This window comes from Acomys minous (assembly GCF_964271855.1).
Source record: "Acomys minous genome assembly, chromosome: 3".
Taxonomy (NCBI): domain Eukaryota; kingdom Metazoa; phylum Chordata; class Mammalia; order Rodentia; family Muridae; genus Acomys; species Acomys minous.
In genome coordinates this window covers 12824268-12840542 of record NC_140485.1, presented here as the reverse complement: position 1 = coordinate 12840542, position 16275 = coordinate 12824268, and positions in this window count along the sequence as shown.

Here is a 16275-nt window from a genome sequence, read left to right as displayed (position 1 = left end):
CTGTGCTCCAGTTTTGAATGGTGCTGTGCCTCTGTGATTTTTTTCTTCTTCTATGGTCTGTACCTCACTCATTTCCTAGTATTAGATTCCATGTTGTTTTCTGTCTCAGGATCTGCTTCTAAAGTCCCTCTCAGGCCTCCTTATCTGTTCTTCCTCTTATTCAACATCATCTCACACACAAAGGGTTGCTCCTTCATCACACCTTCAGACATTTGATAAAACAATCCAGCTACACACACATGATGTGTGGGTTTTGTCCTTTTTCAGTTAGAAGATTTGGTAGATTGCACTGTTGGTCTCAACGGGCACAAACACTGGCATAAGCTTTTAGGAGTGACCTCACATCTCCTACCTTTTAACCCTGGACTCAAACACTAATTTAGAAACTCACTTTGGTCATTTGTAAACTAGGGCTACAGCATAAGCACAAAGCATGATGGGATTTCACAGGAAGCTTCTGTTTCTGTTCTTTCACCATCACCAATGAATGTCCTAGTTTACTGTGCTAGCCTTAGGAGGCTACTGAGATACAAAGTTTCCTCCAAATAAGGGAAGACATCCCAGGTAAGGTAGTTGCAATCAGCACCCCCAGATGATACACAAAGTCATTATGTGTATGACTGAGTATACTCAGTATGACTGAGATCGGTCACAGATAACCCAGGAGTTTACTAGTTGAGGAAATGGGTAAATAATAGTTTAGAGACTAGGTATGAACTTAGCGGATTAGAAAACATAGTTGGTGTGCATGAGGCACAGGATTCAACTCCTAGCATCACATACACACAGACATAAATACACACATATATGCATACACACATATTTACACACACACAAACATATACATACATATATGTATACATGCATACATATATATCTATATATACACATATATAGTTATGTATAGAGCAGCAGCTATAATGACTTATTAGAAATTTATTAGTATGGTTACAGAAGGTCAAAATGGAGCTCAGGATGGATCACAAATTTCAGAATTAGTTGGCAAAACTGACAAATGGAAAGTGTAGGATATTACAGCCTGTTCATTGTTAGGAGAATATTAACAGGTCACCTGTAAACCACATTCTTCTTTCCAGAAGTATCTAAAATTATAAGATCAGCCAACTCACCCTGTAAACATGGTGAAAGCCTAAAGACAAGATGTGGTAGCACGTTAATGGAGTTCAGTAGTGATATAATACCACGGATTCCTTACTGTAGTTGTTTTCATGGTGCTCTACTCTCTTTATTTTTACCTGCATTCATGAGCTGTGTGACATAGCAGGTAGTATGAATGAAGCATGCTGTAGGCATGAGCATAGTCTTCATGAAAGTATTAGGAGGGAACCAGTGTAAGATAGAGAGCACTGTTATGCCTTAAGAGATGTTTAGAAATCTATGTCAGGAAGTGTATGCGAGTTCTGAAAGTGTTCTACATCCTTGGGTAGTGATGGCCATCTTTTTCTTTATCTTGCTGTGATAAGATATTGATTAAAACCAATTTAGGGGTAGGAATGGATTTAGTTAGCCTAAAAATTATAGTCCATTGAGGAAAGGCAGGGCAGGAATTCAAGGCAGGAACCTGAAGGCAGGCAATGAAGCAGAGCTCCCAGAGAAATGCTACTTATTGGCTTGCTCTCCATGACTCATTCACCTTGCTTTCTTATATAGCCCAGATTATCTTCCCAGGATGGCACTGCCCATAGTGGGCCAGACCTCCTCATATCAATCATTAATCAAGAAAATGTCCCTCAGTCATGCCTATGGGACAAGCTGATGGAGGCATTCCTCAGTTGCGGTTCCTTCCTCCCAGGCAACTCCAGTTTATGTAAAGTTGGCAAAAATAAACACCACAATTAACCAACTCAATCAAAGTGTCAAACCTCATAGAGCTATATAGGCCAGAAAAATCCATTTTACCTTGTTACTTTTTAGAAATATGTACATGTGGACAATGGAATATTTCAGGAGGTGATAAAGTACAGTCCATCATTATTATAACTAAAACATTTTTATAACCTCACTTTTCCTGATTGTCTTATTTTCTTCTAGGGGAGTAGTCAGCAAATTCAGAATTTTGTGTGAAGCTTCCATAGCCCTAGAAGCCATAGTCATATCATCAGCTGAGAAAACATGAATAGTTTGCAAATTAGTCAAGTGCTCTCTAGACCTCTATGTGGACTGTGCTAGGGCTATGCCTGGCTGACAAGTGTCCCAGCTAACCAAGCTTCTCAACTCCACACTAGGCATTGTCTTCTTTTCTAGTTTGGAGTACCATTACCTTCGTCAGCCACACACAAGTGATACCATGGAGTCCTACACTCAGGACTAGCCTCATAGTGCCTCCACCTAGGGCACAATATCCATGTCTGGTTGGTTTTATCTATGCATCATAATTTATATCCTGTCAGTGATTTTTAAACTGGATTTCTGGTTCCTCCATACAGATGACCCCTATTCCACTACGATCGTCTCTTCTAAATAACCTATGTTGCCTCTGGGTAGCAGATGTGTTTTGATTGGTAGATGCTACTCTAAGGTAGATGCTTCTATATAGGTCATGAGTTTGTTAAAAAGAATCCGTTCAATAGGTTAAAATAATGGATACTCCGTATGCCCATTTGGACTGGCTGCCTCCCTTAGTTTACATGTTAGTCACATGTAATGTGTGTACACAGGAAGGTCAGGTCTCACACAGGCATCTAAATTATGGGAGAGGGAGGGAAAAGACAGTCAATCCTACAAAAAAAAAAAAACAGGACGCAACAATGGCCCATGTTGGACCTTTATGTGCTGGGATGTATTAACCAGTGCTAGCTCAAGGGGTTTTGTAGATTATTTTTGTCATATTAAAATAAAACTGTGAAAATGAACAAGAGACCTAAATATTCTCTTTTGGAGAAACTTAGATTGAAGATAACACAAATAGCCAGAAAACTATCAAGAAGGACCTAGCAAGCATCTCTCCTATCCAAAATAAATGAACTTTCTCCAAAAGACATGCTTCTCCCAGGGAGTGTAGGATGAACAGGGCAGGAGGGGGTTGCCTGTAAGATAAAAGACTTCTTCGGTTTAGTAGGAGAACGATATAGGTAAAGTGAATGCTGAAAGTTGCCCAAAGAAGTGGCGCGCTTCTCAGGAAAAAAAAAGTAGGGAGAATATTATGAGAACACACAATTTCTGTTTTTGGTAAGACTTCTTTCAGGTTGGCATACAGTTTCCTTCCTCAAATGGGTTTGGTGTTGGGCTCTCTGCTATCTTGAAGTCTCTTGAAACTCCATGTGGATTTGATGTTAGTTGTAATAAATTAAGGTTTTCTTCTTCCTTAAATGTTATTGACTGCAGGGGTGGAGCAAAGTTGTGCTATACAGAGCTGCTGGTCAAATTGTTACTGCATTAATCACCAGGGCATCATGATCAAATGCACACCAGCAGGCCTGCGATGCACCCAGACAACCTGCATTTCTAACAAGTATCTGATGATTCTAATGCTGCCACTTGGTGCATGCTGGGAAACACTGGTCTAGCTCTAGACCGGTCCATTTATAAGAGGAAGAGTATCTTACACCTGTTTCTGGTGATTAAGTTTAGCCACATTTCTGCGGCCAGCTTCCACTGTCTTTCTCTGTGTGGATGAAGCTGCTTTATTCCACTTCAGTGTGGAGAGCAGTGGGAAAAAAGTCCAGAGAAAGGTCTCTGTAGAAAAACAACCTGTCCCTTTACCTCTACTGCAAAACAGCTGAAGGCTGACTTGAAATGGAAATATAACAGTTCTCCAAAATGGAAATATGTAAATGAATTTTATCAACAAACTGCACTTATGGGCAAGAAAAGGCCTTTTCTGAAAAGTGCTATTGAAGAAATTACAGGACACCTAATTGCTCTTCCATTTATATCCCACCTACTTTGCACAGCACAGCTAAATGTCCCTCCCTGGTGAGCCTTGCTCATGTCTATAGTGTCCACTTACTCTGTTGATTTTGGGATACAATATATACCGAATTTTGCCATCATTTATATACTTTTTGTATTTATCTTGTCTTTCCACAAAATATGAAGCACTCAAAAGAGCAAGAATAGTAATAATATCAATGACAAATCATTAATTAGTATATACCGAACATTTATGCTCTTCATACACTATACATAGATTTAATACTTTCAACTCTGTTATCCCTATTTTACATAAGGGGAATATATATAATTAAACAGAATAAACAACAAGGAATAGGTAGGGATCATAAATTGTCACTTAGGCATGGGAGTGGGGGTGATGCCCTGCCCCTCTTCCTCCTTGCCACCTGTGGTAGTTGGGAGAGCTTGCTAGAGAGCATGAGAGCAAAACTAACCTTGCCCCCTCACTGGGTACAGCACTTGGAGGATGATGCCCTGCACCTCTCCTGGGGAACACAGTGGAACTGGTCTTGATAGCAAAAGCACAAGTGATCCAGCACCTAGGGTGTGAGAGCAGGAGAGCTGTCCCAGCCCCTCATAGGCTTCAGCACTTAGGAGAGTGGTCATCTGTGGAACTGCCTCTGTAGTCAGGGCTGCAGGTGAGCTGGCCATGAAGGCAGGAGGGCAGCAGATCTGACCCTGTTTTCTGCTGATGGAGGCATTCAGTGGCCTGGCCAAAACAATGTGCGAGAGCTTGACCTGGAAGTGTGGGTAAGGAAAAGCTGGTGAGCTGGTGAGTAGCTCTGTTACCACCCAGGCTTAGATCCAGGGCTCTGGGATGGCCTACCCCCAAAATCTATATCATCTTTGAATGGTTGGCGTGTGTAAGAGGGCCAGTCCCGGCTCATCCAAAACTTTAAGTTCTCCACGACACTGGGAAACAACAGGATAACTGGAAAGAGTCCTGATAAGGACCGAATACGGATGGTGTCATAGAAACCAGAGATCTTGAACCAGAACAATAACTCATTGCAATGAATATTTGCAAGTGAAAATATGCAGACAGGGGGATATATTAGGGGCCACAGTGTGACATACTACAGCATTCATGATGAGATGTTTTCTATGATTTATTTATTTATTTTTGTTGTTGTTAGTGGTGGTGGTGGTAGTAGTGTATGTGTGTGTGTGTGTGTGTGTGTGTGTGTGTGTGTGTGTGTGTGTGTGTGTTTATTTTGGAGGTAGAATGCAAAGCATGGATATGAGGAGATAGGAATTGAGTGGGGCTGGTGATCATAATGTGAAACTGACAAAGAATCAATAAAAAGATAATTTTCAAAAAATAAGTTGCCTCCTAATGTCTATTCTGCATTTTCCCCGCATACCTAGACCTGCAGCTTGCTTTGGAATAGCAATAAAGTTATCTAACAGTTAAGCTCTCCTGCCTCTCTTGGAACTGCTGCAGCCAGGGGCTAGAGCATAGCCAATCACCAGCAAACAGAGTTTTGAGGATTGTGAAGGACACAGAGAGCCAAGGTAAGTACAGTGGAATCTTACTAGAACAGTGCTCCTTTGCCAACTTCCTGACTATTTGACTATTATTTCCCTCTAGTTTTCTTCACTGATGGCTGAACATTCCAGCAATCATCTTGGACCACTAGGTGACCTTGAGGATAAAGGTCATATCCTGTATAGAAAAGCCCCAGAGTAAGAAGAGCCCGGATGCTAGTGACATGGAAGCAGCCTCCTTTCTTGTTTTCGAGATTGTTCTTTCTTAGTCTGCCCTTCCTTTATCTGACAGGCATGCTGCCACCTGTAAGCATGTATTCACTCTTAAACAACTCAGCTCTGGCAACAGTAGCATGTGACCTATGGTATGCAGTCAGCATGTTCAGCTTAGTTCACTACAGGAAGGAACGTATATTTTGTACTAAGATAATTGTCTCAGTTTGTGTTTTATTGCTCTGAGAAGACAGTATCAATTCTATAAAGGAAAAATTTTAATTGGGGCCGGATGACAGTTTCATAGGTTTAGGCCATTATCATCATGTCAAGAATCATGGCAGTGTCCAGGCAGACAGCTGGAGGAGGAGCTGAGAGTTCTACCTCTTGATCCACAGAGAGCAGAAGAGGACTGTGTGCCACCCTGGGTGTAGCTTGACCATAAGAGACCTCAAAGCCCACCTCCACAGTGACACACTTCCTTCAACAAAGCCACAATGCCTCATAGTGCCACTCCCTATAGGCCAATCATTCAAATACGTAACTTCATGGGGCCATACCTATTCAATACCACCACCATAACTGTGTCTGGAATTTTCTTGCATGGTTGACTTCAGGAGATAGAAGGCATCAATATAATGGCATCTCTGTAAACACTGCGGAAGTGCAAAAGGATGTTTGTTGCGTGCTGGAGACATTGTCACACATTTTTTCACTTCTTATTGTTGTAGATGTCCATATTTTTCTCATTTGCAATTCATATGTCTGATATAAGTATTGTGACCCATACAGTCATTTAGAGGAATATTTATAACAATAATAAGCACATATGAATCATAAGAATGATACAACAAATGGTACCTCCTATAGGAAGAACCAAGAAGTGAAAAAAAATCAAAAGTAAATAATATGTTGCACAGTAAGAGCAAATACCTTAAAGCTTTTTCGTTTCCCAGAAGGAAACTCAATATGTGTTTTTATTTCAGGAACAAATCTGGTAATAGAAAGTTAGTGTGTGTGTGTGTGTGTGTGTGTGTGTGTGTGTGTGTGATAGGCTGGCTACTTGGCTACTGCTAAGTATTGACTTTAGGGCTTCACATACACTCTGTATGCACCCTACTGCTGAGCACCATCCTCCACCCACTGACCGATTCACTTCTGAGAAAGTTCTCCATTAGCCTTGACAATGTGCCAAGCTTTCTCTGGCCTTGCTTGGGTATCTGTTGTTAAACAGCCTCAGCTGAATACTAACTGATTTAATTCTCCACTTCATTTCCTTCTGCTCTGCTATTATGCCATTCTCTGAAGCCTAACCATTTCTTTCCTCAGGTAATATTATACCTTTGCGAGAAGACTGGAGAAGAGTGTTTGATCGTTGGCAACTGAGCATGCGTGTGAACTCCCATCCATAAGCATTACTTTGATACCTAAGCCAAGAGCTAGAGCAGACCTCATTTCCTATCTAGGTGCAAAAATCCTTAGCAGACTCTCATTTTCTTTCTATTCTATTGCTTTCAAATTTCCTTCTCCTTTTTCTATTCCCATTTATATTTTAGATCACATGATACTGAGAGTAGGTTTGCATTTTTAAAATACTTGAAATCGGGCTTATGGTGTTAGAATTTTCAGTGTTCAAATAAAATTTAATAAAAACAGTGTTCTGCAGTGGGTTTATTTCTATTTCATTTTCCTCATTTACTGAATTTCTGAGAATCTGGATGACTATAGGGCAAGCATTTTCTAGAAATAAGAACTGCAGAGTTAGTAGCCCCTGGCTTTGCCCTAGTACTGAAAAGTATCTGCCCATCATAGACCAGGGGAAACAACGAATCGCTGAAGACTCTCAGAAGCCTCAGGCATCTGGTAGGATTTATCTTTGGGGTTACAGTCAACATTTTATCTCTGATGTGCATACCTCTAGAAAAGTATGAGTCTAAAGGAAACTACGATTTTCATTCTGAGTTACATAACTCACACTATAGTCAATGGGTATATTAGTACCCATGGGTTCTGTGTACCTATATGCAAACTGCACATTGAAAGTGTTTTTAAAATTTACATCTGTACTAAATTAATACAGATTTATTTTCTTATTATTTCTTAAATAATGTAGCATAGCAACTATTTGCATAATATTTATCATGGTAATAACCTAGGAGAATATGTATAACTCACGTGCAAATTCTATGCCATTATATGTAAGGGATTTGAATACTGGTCAATTGTGGTATCTCCAGAGATCCTAGAACCAGTAGTCTCCTGCGATTCCAAGGGAATCCTTGAACTGTGATTAATGTTGGCAAAATCTGATCACATCCAAGGAGGTTGATTTTTCACTCTTCTCTGTTTAATGATACAATCAGAAGTAAGTGTATGTGCGCTCTCTCTCTCTCTCTCTCTCTCTCTCTCTCTCTCACACACACACACACACACACACACAGAGAGAGAGAGAGAGAGAGAGAGAGAGAGAGAGAGAGAGAGAGAGAGATGCCTAAAAGAAGAGCTTCAGACAAAGTGATGAACTGAGAAAGAGTTCTCAGAAGACAAAAAGTGAGAGAGACAGATTAGAATCAGAAAGAAAATATTAGCAACCTCATGGTTCCTAACCAAATGGTACTCCCTCCTCCAGGTGAGATTATCATGTCTTGTAAAGATCTTATCCAGGACCTCACTGTCCAGCGACTCCAATAGAGGTACCCATTTCTGACATTAGGGTTTTGTTAGCCTGTGGTGGTCCAGTAGAAGCATTGCTGTCCTCTTATAGGGTAAGTCCATTTAAACTCTGTTTATACGTGTATATGTTTATATTTAAGAATGCTTTTGCAGTAGTCATTTTTTTCTCCTTTATTAATTTATTCTTGTTACATCTCAATGGTTATCCCATCCCTTGTATCCTCCCATTCTTCCCTCCCTCCCAATTTCCCCTTATTCCCCTCCCCTACGACTGTTCCTGAGGGGGATTACCTCCCCCTCTATATGATCCTAGGGTATCAAGTCTCTTCTTGGTAACCTGCTGTCCTTCCTCTGAGTGCCACCAGGTCTCCCCGTCCAGGGGACATGGTCAAAGGCGAGGCACCAGAGTATGTGAGAAAGTAGTATCCCACTCTCCACTCTACTGTGGAGAGTGTTCTGTCCATTGGCTAGATCTGGGTAGGGGCTTAAGGTTTACCGCCTGTATTGTCCTTGGCTGGTGCCTTAGTTTGAGCGGGACCCCTGTGCCCAAATCTGCCTATCATAATGTTCTACTTGTAGGCTTCTAGGACCCTCAGTAGTCATTTTTTTATATTATTTTTTTCAGGTATCTAATGTTTCTTGTCATCACATATTCCATTCTCTACCTTGCCCCCTCCCTATTATCTACTCCTTTTAATCTTTCTTTTTCCATGATTCTCCATTTTCTGCTTTGTATAACTGCATTTTATCTGACTTTCCTTGAAACCTCCCACCTCAAAAAAATGGCCCCTTACAAATTTTCTGACCTCTGTGGGTTTTCCAACTGAAACAAATATATGTAAATAAATATTCAGAGGAAATGTATCCCAACTACTACAGACTATTGCCATCATGTTGACCTTCAGCAGTTTATAGTAAGACCCTGTTGCTTGCTTTTTTAAAAAAAAAGTTTTTTATTACAGTTTGAGCTATATATTATTTCTTTTTAAATTTTTTAAATTTATTTTTTCTCTTTTTACATACACATTTATATTATTGAACATATATACAATAAACTACCTACAGCAAGAATAACCACAAAACAATCAGAAATTATGTAAATGTTATATTCATAGTGTTTGGGGTATTTGTATTTGGCGACCTTGAAGAGAACATCTTGCCTATCTTTGTTTGTCTAAAACCCTGAATACAAATCAATATCTAACATATCTCATCTCTATCAACTTAAAACATCTAGAGCAAAAAACATCTTTACCCCAAAACAACTAAGCTTAATTGTAAAACTGAACTATCTGTTCTTTAACCCCATCAGAGATTTGGGAAAGAAGAAAATTGTCTGAGTAGACAGGATGTGCAGGTAAGCAGCTTCCAAAATGAGGAAATGACAGAGACACTTTGATGCCTGAATAGACCCTATTGCTAAATAAATCATATACTTCAGTCGTAGAGCATGGCGAAATCAATCTCCCAATAATCTGGATGCTTCATCCCTATTGACTAGCCTTCATAAAGACAGAAAGTGCTTATCCAGCTGAGAACTTTGTAAGCCTCATTAATGACTGGCCTGGCAAGGCCTGAGCACAGTTTCAGCAGTGGCATGAACATCATGCAAGCAACCAACCACTTTCTTATTGGATTTCAGTTCCAGCTTATAAGATGGAATCCATACTTGGAATCATCCTGGGGCAAAGAACCTGTGACTAGACAGGCCCTGGAGAGGATATCCTAATATGTTTCTGCTAATTAGAAACAGTATTAAACTGATTCATAACCTCATCACTGGAGCTTTCTTTGTAGTAAGTATATGGTAGTTAACACAGAGAAAAACAACTGGCCGAAGCGTAGAGAATAAGTTCTAAATGGAACATCTCTATTACACACATAGACACAGACAGACAGAAAGACAGACAGATACCAGGGATCATTGTAGAAAAGGGAATGCAAAGACTAAAAGCCAAAGGTGGTAGATGGCTACAGGGAAATGGTGTTTGACAGACACAACAGAGAATTTGTCCATATGAACTCACAGTGGTGTGACAGGAACCAGTGTTCACTTAAGACAGACAAAATGCCAGCATGGAGAGAAGAGACAGACTCAAAGTCCTGCCCCTGGTTGAGGAGCTATAGGCAACTAATAGATGGGCTAGAGAGAGGTACTTATTTTAAGGATGTGGCCTTGCACTAGGTGTAACATTCTACAGTGGATGGTCCCACACTCAATAGGATGGGTAGCACCAATTGAATTTGTTGGTTAGTTTCCTTCTTTTGATGTTAATTAGGACACAAGGCTCGGTGTGTGTGGAACAGGTGAGGAATCACGGTGGTCATTGGGGAGAAGCTTTATATGTTCAATATACAATATATAGAATCCTCAAAGAATAAAACTATCGCATTAAAATGCAAGCTCTACACACAAAAACGCTCCTTACTTTCCATCCCTGGGAAGGTCTCATATTGGGAAGGCTTAAAGGGAGGTGAGTTCCTAGAAAGCAGGCTCCCTGCAGGGGTACACAGTGCAGGAATCCTTGGTGAGGGCAGCTGCAACCTTCCATAGATTTTTTTTTGGACAGACTCCTAGCCAGTACGAGCTCTGTGCCTGCGATGGTACCTTGAGGGCCTCATTACCAAACTCAGACTACTTTCCAGTCCTGCCTTTAAACATATATTATTTAACAAAGTCCCGCCTGGAGTGCAGTGCTGCTGTGTTACAGTGACTAGCCCTGGGATCCTGCTAACTTTCTCTACCTACCGAAGAGAGAGTTATAACCAACTGCAGGTCACTAGTGGCAAGCAAGGCTACATAGAAGAGGGTAACTGAGCTGTTCATCAGCAGAAGCAATGCTTACAGGAGCTGGGGTGTGGATGCCCTGGCCCATGCACAAACTTGCTGAGCACAGCCCAAAGGCACTTACCACGTGTTTCCTTGTTTTCACCCAGGGAATTGTTTTATTACTTTTTTTTCAGGTTTCTTTTTTTGTCTTTTAGAAAAATTATTGTATTATGCTTTCTGGAGCTGATCCAAACTATAATTGAGCAGTTTCTTATCAGGAGAGAATAAAGCTTTGAATCTTATGATCAAAATGCAGTAATTCAAGGATTGAACCCTCAGCCCTACCTTGTTTATTGTACAAATGAGAGCCCTGATTTTTTGTGTCGACTTCCTTCAGCTTCTATTAGCTGCTTTATAAATAGCGAGAACTTTCATATCTGACTCATTATTTTTAGCATCCGGCATAGATCCTTCCTAGAGCACATAGCTAAAAAAAAATACTAAAGAATAATTTAATGAATGAATTAGGCATAGCTGTGAAGACTGTGCTATTTTTCCTGTAATAATGAAAAGATTAAGCAAAAGCCATATGTGTGTCAGGCAGGTAATACAAGCCTATAAAAGAAATGTTATACAAATAGATAAGTAAACAAAGTAATATATATATGCATATACACATACACACACATCTATATACATATACATGTATATCTATACATTAACATGAAATCATGTCATCTGTATGACAAAATGGAGGAAGTAGAGCACATCATGAAATAAGAAAGCATGAAACTATATATAGAGACTATTTGGAATGTGACAAAAGGAGAAAGGGAAGAAAAGGGGGACAATGAAAAATAACAGATGGGTAAAATATGCTGAAGGCGCATTTTTTGGATATATGGGAATGTTACAACAGAACCTCGCTTACACTGTGCAGTTAAAAAATTAGCACTGTCCAGTGCCATACACCCGTAATCCCAAGACACAGGGGACTGAGGCAGGAGAAATACTGCAAGGTCCATGTCAGCCACAGTTACAAGGTGAGTTCAAAGGCAGCATGAGGTACATAGCACCAGAGCTATACACAAATTCTAGACTCTAAATAAACAAAGAAACCAACAAATCAGTCACAATACAGATGGGACTAGAAAGAAAGGGAGGCTCCGGTCACTGATATGGTACGTGAAGGGGAAGTGAGACAGACCGAGAGTGGATGCTTCTAGCACAGCACTTCACTCTGGCTGCTCTTGTGCCCTGTGGAACTCTAAAAGATGCAATAGAATGGAGTTTTCAGAATTAGCTCAGCTACCATGCCAAAACAAACAAAGAAAACAAAACAAAACAAAAACCCTCAAGCTCCCCCCCCCAAAACAAAACAAACAAACAAAAACCAGTTTTCCTACAGACTCCTGGAAGTTACTAGTTAAGAGCTTAAGGTAGCAACTGTGAGTGTGTTCCAAAGCGAGGAAAATGCCTCCAGGAGGCAAGCTATAGGATGAGCATGGTGTTAACATAGAAGTAATGTCAGAATAAAGTCCCAAGAAAAGGAGTTTTAACCGTGCACTTCTCTTTAACTTTACTCCATCAAACAAAAGTTAACCAAAGGAATGCTTTCCAAAGCCTTTCTCCCTCATTCTGGGTTACACACCTGTAGGGAGTTCTGTTTATGGCCTTGGTTTCCCTCTCCAAAGACATCATCTACGTAATTAGACAATTACTCCTTAAGTAGATGGCAGGAGGGAGGCATTATGTTGAGCTGAGGAGTGGACCAGTGAAAAAGTGGGCATTGAATGACCAATTACAGGTGAGATTAGCATCACACTTCCCTGATCCAACTCTAAATGATGTCCTTTGCATCTTCTCAGCCCTAACTTGCCAGCCCACAAAAAGAGGGCATCCAGTGCATGTTTACTTGCCTTGTGAACGTATTCACAAAGAAGACTTCATTTGGAAATGATGGGCACTGGAAACAATTACAAATTCAAATGGGTATTTGGACTCTGCATGGAAGCAAAGATCTATAAGATTTCTGGTTTGGATGGGGGCATTGGGGTAAGGTAGTAATGCCTGCCCAGTGGTCACTAGCTGAGACATAGCCTACATGGATAAGATGTGATAAGTACATTAGAAAATAAGTTAAACTTTGGTCCAGTGCAGAGGCAATATATCATTTTGTGCTAATGTAGCAATAGCAGTAACTGAACGGTACAACAGAAGGCAAGGTGCACTTTCCAATAGCTTATTGTTTCTTAGCAAGCCAACGTGGAGGTCCGAACCACTGCAGTTGAGCAGATGTAGTTAACACCAGGCTGAAGGGGGGAGCCCTTTAGTTGTTAAAATAATTCCATCTGTGACCCCTAATGTCCATTCCAATGAGCCCACACCAGAGCAGAGGGCATCACTTCCTGAGCTTTTGGCGGGGAGTCAGGGCCACATGATGCCTGGATGCATGAAGCATTTTGATCATTTCGTGTGCACACCAACTGAGTCCTTCCGAAGAAAGACTGCAATAGGTGTTTGAAAACAAATCAAAACAAAAAGTTAAAAAACAAGCTTTGTAATTCAAGAATGGCAATTCCTACATGTTCAACTAGGGGGTTAATAGGAGACACAAGTTCAAAGACATTTGAGAAGAAAAGGAATTTTAACCATTAAGCTTATTAACTGCTTTCTTTATTTCCACAATGGACTCTGGAAAAAAAAGCTGGTGCAAATGATCTTGGTTCAGGTTCACTAGTGTGATCAAGGGAGCCACCTTTTGGGCGTTGCTGACAATTACACCAAAGTTAATTGTGACTTTGTGCTCTTTCTCTGTAGCTGCTGGGAACCAGCAGCAGCTATTAAACCCAGAGCTGCCTACTGAATTAATCAAGAAGCCAAGCCACCAGGTTTCTTGAAGTACGACCAAACTGTGTAGATTGTGCCTGAGAAACATGTCTCATGAGTATTCTCATCTTGAGAAATTATTTTATAGTGAAAACTTAGACAATTTAAAATCTTCGTTATTCCAAAAAAATTTGATGTCATAATAGTAAAGGAAAATGAAAGTACACAGAGTAGTCATCTTTGTCCACAGTTCCTGTTTCTTGGGTTTCAGGTTCCAGCAGTCAACTTTAGTTCAAAACTATTAATGGAGAAACTTCAACAATAGTTAATTTTTGTGTTTTAAATTGCATTCAATTGTTAGTGTGGTGAAAAGTCATGCAACCCTATTCTATCCTGCCTGGAAATGATCAAGAACTAAGTTGCCCTTTTGACCAGCATATGCACCACTTGCCTGGTAATTATCAGACACCTACTTGCAGTGATTTAGAGCTTGTTTTCAAGGCAAACAGGCCAATCCTACCTAACTTTTATTATATTGCATTACAGTAATTTCATTTCATTATTAGTTACTATTAATATCTTACTATACCTAATGTATAATTTGAACATCATAATATGTATGAGTAGGAAAACAAGATAAGATGATAGAAAGAGTTTGGCACTACTGCTAGGTGTTGACGCACCACCCATATAGATAAAAGGTAGCTACTATATTGCAAAATCTAAACGGAAATGATTGATCTAGTCAAGAAGTGATATTTCATTTTGTTTTAAGGTGGAACTAGCTGTCTAATAAATGATGATGGGAAATCAACAAATTATTCTCAAAGTTGTGGTTTATTAAAGTTCTCCCCTAGATTATCATTTCTATAACAACTGAAGAACAAGTAGAAACTAGCATGTGGTGCAGGAAAGACAGGTCTTACTTTCCTGCCTTTGCCTAGGATTCAGTTGACTAAGAAGAGCCATAAAGGACCCTTCAAAGATGATTTAAATGTTCTCTCAGGCTTATTGTTACAAGAATCTAAAGGTACTGAATTTGACACTTACAAGCTGTACATCACTTTTAGGTGTGATGGGTGGTTGAAATCTCTGGTACTAGAGCTGCAGACTCCTCGCTCTGTCCTGGAGGTGCCTTCCCAAGCTTCTCAGTGAACCTTCCCCAGAATCCAAGGCTAAGGCAGATTGTGATGCCTGGGTGAACCAGCACCTGTTCCGAGACAACAGGGAAGCCCGTGCACTGGACTTGAATATGTCTGGATACATCTATGAAAATAAGTCATCAATGATGGCTGTAATTTCAGGGAACTGTTGAAAGCACTACGTTGGCTAGCTGCTCTCAGGCCTTGTGGAACCTTCTTGAAACACTTCACACAACCCCAGTCCCTGAGCCCCCACTCCACACATAGGTTCTGAGTGTACGAGTCTACAAGAGGCCCAGGTATACACCAGGATTCATGTAGAACTCTTTGTCAAAGCCTAGTGACAAGAGCATCACCAGAAACAAAGTGTATATGTGTGTGTGTGTGTGTGTGTGTGTGTGTGTGTGTATACCCACATTCGTGTATGTGTGTGTGCAATATGTGTGTATACAAGCACATGCATCAGCAGCAAATTTTAATCAGAATATCTAGAAAGCTCCTTAAACATCTGAATCAGATGTTTGGTATGGGACCAGACATTTACATATCAACAAGCCGCCTTGGTGATGTGAGTGTAACATTTTCTTTTATGGTGTTTTAGAATCCACTACTCCTCAACTTAGTTTTATAATCCCATGTTTTTGAAGATTACTCTTTTATACTAGTGTTAATGTTACTTCAATCTAAATATAAAAGACAAGATAAATATGGATGTCATATTCATATGCATGGATGTCGTATGAATACCTCAGTGTTCTGTATTCTTTCTCCCTTTCTTGATCCTCATCTCCCCTGCAGCCCGTTGCTTTCCTTTTATTCCCGTTCATTTTGTGCTGAACTGACTTTTAACACTATCTTTCTGCTCCTCCGTATCCCCTCATTGTGCCGCAAGGTTTCACATTTATTTTCCAGCAGAGCTGGCCTAAGCCCAGTGAGAAACCTCACGCTCTCTATTGGTTCTTGCAGCCGGCACCAGCTGACACCTCATCAGTCAGGGTGGATGGGAAATGGCCTCAATCTTTCCAACTATTGTTAACGAAGATTATATCCAGGAGAAATATATCGTCTGTCATCTCTGATTTATTTTATCTCCTCACACTGGTGATTTGGTAGTTATTCCAGCTGCCCAATGCAATTATTCAAAAGCTTCAAGGTTGTTTATTTTGTAAACAAGAGCTTCCTCTAGGTCTCTGTGAGTTTTATAATAAACTTGATCATCCAGACGGTTCTTGAAATTATGCGTTG